The 5,201-nt window shown below is 37.7% G+C and overlaps 1 long non-coding RNA gene across 1 annotated transcript; it reads left to right on the top strand.

The window, feature by feature from the left end:
* Nucleotides 1-309: 309 nt before the first annotated feature.
* LOC122642976 lies at nt 310-3,382 on the top strand. Its single transcript, XR_006330136.1, has 3 exons — nt 310-944; nt 2,775-2,777; nt 3,166-3,382. It is a non-coding gene; the product is annotated as an uncharacterized LOC122642976 (long non-coding RNA).
* Nucleotides 3,383-5,201: the final 1,819 nt, after the last annotated feature.

Genomic DNA, 5,201 nt, shown 5'->3' with positions numbered 1-5,201 from the left:
AGAAGTGGTGAGGAAAAACATGCATAGCATGGGCATTATATCAATGACTTCGAACAGAGCTGATTGGAGGGTAAGGATCCATGTAGCCGACCCAAAGGAGTGATTTGATTCAGATTGAAGGAGCTAAAAGAGCCAGGGGCAGACCTAACATGACTTTAGGAGAAGTGGTGAGGAAAAATATGTAGAGTATAGACCTTATATCAATGACTTCGAACAGAGCTGATTGGAGGGTAAGGAACTAAGGATCCATGTAGCCCACCCCATTTAGTTGGGATAAGGCTGAATTGTTGTTGTCGTTGTATTGAGTTTCTCAGAAGTCATATTGCACTAGTAAACTGGAAGCACGAAATTGATGGATCATGCCAGTGTGTATATCATCTTGGCGGGTTACTATGACATATTAGGTCTCTGATGGCCACGTCTCAGCAAATTTTGTTTGAGCTTCACTAAGAGGCCCATGAAGGCTTTAAGAAAAAAAGTAGATTCCGGATTACTCTTGCTTGGTAACAGAGGAAGGAGGGTCTAGGAGGCATGGGTTCTGGGTTATGAAGACAGCTCTTCATAAATAGTAAATTCCATAGGAATGGAATTATGGAACTGTAGAACCCACATGGAGTTCAAAGTAGAGGAAGTGACACAAGCATTTACATATAGCTTATTCATGATGTGTGAGGGAATTGGTCTTGTGAGTAGTCATGGCTTCTTACAAACTGTAAGCCTAAGCTACAGAATTAGGGCTGAGAATTGGGGAAATGGGATCATAGCTTGCATAGGACATATTTAAGAGAAAATTGATAAATCAATAGGTTGATCTGTTGGCCTCCAAATTAGGGCCGAGTGGCCCTCTAAAGAAAAGAGGGACGATTAGACCTCAAAATATCTCAGAATTTATCTACTGTTTAAGCGGTGCGATTGGGGATTTTGGTATTCCCGGACAGAACAGGGTTGGGGTAAGTCGGGTGGAGAAAAGGGTATTAAACTGAGGTTTATCGGTTGGAATTGTATCAGTTGGAATTGATGGGGTTCGGTGCCAGGGACTGGGATACCAAGTTTGGGAATAATCAGAGTTGTAAATATGAAGTTATGAACAAGGTTTAAAGTATCGGTATGAGGTATCAAATCGGAATGGTGATTTTAAGTAATGTATCGTATCGGAGAACCACAAGATACGCTAGATACGTATGGAAAATGCTTAGGATATATGCAAAATACAGTTTTGAAGCATAAAACATTATAAATAAGTAATATGTAAAATATATCATGTATAAAAAGGAGAACAAAGTACGACGAGACAAGTGCATTCAAATTGATTATATATAAAGGATGAGGTTTCTTACATATACTAGTACATAATTTTTTTTTAATCGTATCGATACCTTAAAGATACGAACTTAAAACCTTGGTTATGAAGAAATTAAGTGGATTGAAAGCGGTAGGGAAACATGGTTTCCATGGGAACAGTTCAACTGACTAAGAAACAAATCTGTCAATGGCTGTGTAACAGAAGAAGCGACAGCCATTGACTAAATTTGACTCAACCAGTCTGTGACCCTGGAATATACCTACAAACCATTCAATCGATTGCTATCTTGCAATCCTTCAAAATCGCATCCAATTAATCCACAATCTCTGCATTACATGGCTGATCAGTCCACATATTTATAGACTAATGACTCCCTAACTTTCTATTTCTATCAATGACAATGTACTAGAACTGTCCCAAATTCCCTAGACTAGGTGCCTAAGAAAACAGAAAAATAGAAACTCCTTCACACTACTTGAACTGAAAGATGGAAACTAACTCATATCTTCCCCAAATCTTCATAAACCAAGGGAAAGGGATCTAAAAGATCATTCTCCTAAGATTCCCGTGTGGCCCATAACTTTTTTCTAAAAAATATTCTGTTTCGATTTGTTTTGTTCAGTCAATTACAATACAATAATATTACAATTACGCTTTGTAATTGGAATAAGAATTTTGATCTTATCTTTTTCCGATGTGCACCTTAACAAAAAAGACAAAATAAAAAAATCTGCTCTATATTCTATTAGTTCCTTTTCTTTATTTGATTTCATTTAATTCAACGATTGACCAAAATTCTTAAAGAAAAAGGAACTAGGAAATAACACATAATTCTGCATAGATACACTGACCCCACAATACGGGCTTAGAAAGTTTTACGAATAAAACCCAATATTTGAAAATCCAACATCCATATAACTGATTGGCCACCCAAAATTAAGTCTATTTAGGCTCAATCGTGTTGGCCTGCCTGCATCAAGAGTAGTACCTATTCTTTGTGATATGTTTGACTGCCATCTAACTCCACCCCCACCCCCACCCCCACCCCCCCTTTCACCAAAGGAAAAGAAAAATTCAGTTGCAGTTAAATTCTACTAGGATGCATAAATGTCTTTTACATTGACTAAGTTTCGAACTGAATTTCCTATGGAATTCAGTGCACCCAGTAATAAAATTAATTCATGAAAGTTTCCACATTTTTACGTAAACATTTACAAACCAGTTTACAAAAATATTAAAAATCCAAGATGAAAAAATTAAGAAAAGATAATCTAAGCCTCCAATATATAATTTAGACTCATTATATAACCAAAAACAACCATTTTGATTGGGTAATGTGAGACTGGCATTCAAGTCTTATGTATTATCAACATTTGTAATTCTCTAAAGCTGTCAAAAATTCATTGACCAAAAAAAATCAATCGAAGTTACATTCAATATATAGTCTGCAACCATGGTGTAACTGTGTAAGGCAGTAGAAAGGTTTCATTTTTCTTTCTTCTTTTTTTTGTTTTTTGTTGGGAGGGGGTGAGGGAGGTGGGGTTGGGGACACACACACACATATAAGACCATCCAGAAACTTATAGCCATGTAGAACTAAATTCTAATGATGAGAAATTTTGAGTGGTTAATTCTGGAATAGACTTATAGTCCATAGCCTAGTTGAAACCATAACGCTGGATGCTTTTTTCTTGGAAGCTGATTAAAAAGAGTGAGCCTTAGTGAGAAATTTGAAAGAGAACACTTTTTTTTTTTTGGGGGGGGGGGGGGTTGGGTTGGGGGTGGGGAGAGGGGAAGGGAGTTTAGACAACACACGATTGGCAGCCGGGGGGGGGGTGGGTTGGGGGTGGGGAGAGGGGAAGGGAGTTTAGACAACACACGATTGGCAGCATTTTATGGACAGACTTTTTCTCTTAATGATAGATTGAAGGATTTATTAAGAAATTGGGAAGAACCACATTACCAAGACTGACTGATCATGAAGAGAATGATCAGTTCCAAGTATACATCAAGAAAAGGTGTGTCATCGATTTCATTTCTTCTCAATGACTGTTGAAGACAGAAAATGTCTCACCCTTGAATTGTGGCAGCACTGAATGACACTATATTTTCAGCCAATTTACTTTTCTCCATATGTTAATGAAAATGTCAGTCCTTTCTTTCTGTCTTATAACGAACAACGTCTGAATAAGAGTAGTTTCCATAACATCCTTCCCCGTTTGCTGTGATTATGGTCAATACTTTATTAAGCTCAACAATATTTTAAGGACTGACCCAGTTCGTTTCGAACTTCAACTATAAGCCAACAGAATCATTGAGCTTTTGGGTGAGCATATATCTGGTTGTTAATTAATCTTCTGGGTGGCACAATATTCAGTTTTACGGAAGGAAAATGTTGGTTGTGGCTGATGGGTAAAGTTCAAGGATGTGATGGGATGATCGATTATCATAGGGTCACGCTGGAACTTGTGGCAGGATTGCTCCTGATATAAGGTCCCATAGTAACTTTCTGATTGTCACTTTCTGAAAGAAGGGAATTAGGAAGATAAAGATCATTTGGAAGCCTGTTTTAAGGAGGAACTTAAATAGAGGGGGAATGTTATTTAGAAGTGAAGGAGCCAGATTCCAGATGCACTGCAAACATTAGACGTAAACTCATACTGGCATAGAAAGACACGAGATTTATACATGAAAGTTTCATATGGGTCCTTTCTATTGATCTTTGATAGGATATTAACACTATTAAGGTAGCAAATAATGTTGGTTTTCTTTCATTGAATTATTCAGGCACCATGATTCTGCCACATGAGGATGAGGCTAGTGTCTTATGGCTGTTCCGTTTCATCTGGGGATGTTGGAACAAAGATGGTGTAATTGTCAGCGATGGTAATGAATATTTGCCTTATTCTGATGTTCAACATTTTTTATGATGATCTGGAGATATAATTAACATTTCCATTATTTGCTGGCTATACATTCAAAGCTTTCGATAGGAACTAAACCCATTAGGGGAAAACCTATATGTTTCTGTTTGTCTAATTTGTTTCCTGATTTTCAGTAATTCTTCTTTCCCACCAGGAAATTTAGATAGAATGTTAAGATGTGTACTGCATGGAGCAAAATCTAATTAGGTTATTGGTATAAACTTAAAAAGGGGAGGTTGAAAGACTTGTAATTTCTGTATTGATGATTGAGTCTTTCAAAAAGTTCCGATCTTCTTCACTCTTCCATGAACAAAATTTTTTTTACTAATTCATCCTCTTTTTAATGCAATAGGCTGAGATAAATTACAATGATTGAAATGTCGTACTCCAATAGTAGACCCTCTAATCTTGCTTGTTTCTGTCACAGGTGCTCCAATTTTGGGACCTGCTGTTGATCAGATACAAGAAGTTGTGGGCTATGAGGTTGGGTTACTGGTGTGAAGCAGTTAGAGAACAAACTGAAATCTGCAGCATTACGAGTTGAAACCCATCTAATTGAAGGACTAGGGCACAGATGTGGTTTGATTCTTCAGTTCATTGTATCCTTGACCCTAGTTTTGCGGGCAGTTTATATTAGGACACTGCAACAGGTTCACAGGCATCCTTGGCGGTGTTGTAGGTTTTCACGATTGGGTTTTGGCAACAAGAGTCAACCATGGCAACGGGTAGTCCATCCAGAATCCACCTTGAAGGAACAAGCAGAAGTAGACTGCAAGTTGCTCACTCTGAATCCAATTCCCTAGTGCTGATTTTTTTATTTTTTTGTGTTGCGTCTGACTTTGCTTTGCAGGAGTTCCATTGTTGGTTACTATGCCATTTAACCATTAGAAGCTGGTGCTCTCTGAGTCGCAAACATGTTACCATTAGACAAGCAAGCATACAAGTACAACGAATCAAAGGGAGGGGAAGCCAAA

The sequence above is a fragment of the Telopea speciosissima genome, chromosome 10 (genome assembly GCF_018873765.1).
Source record: "Telopea speciosissima isolate NSW1024214 ecotype Mountain lineage chromosome 10, Tspe_v1, whole genome shotgun sequence".
Classification (NCBI taxonomy): domain Eukaryota; kingdom Viridiplantae; phylum Streptophyta; class Magnoliopsida; order Proteales; family Proteaceae; genus Telopea; species Telopea speciosissima.
The sequence above is the reverse complement of the archived record's forward strand: the minus strand, read 5'-3'. Positions and strand labels throughout refer to the sequence as shown.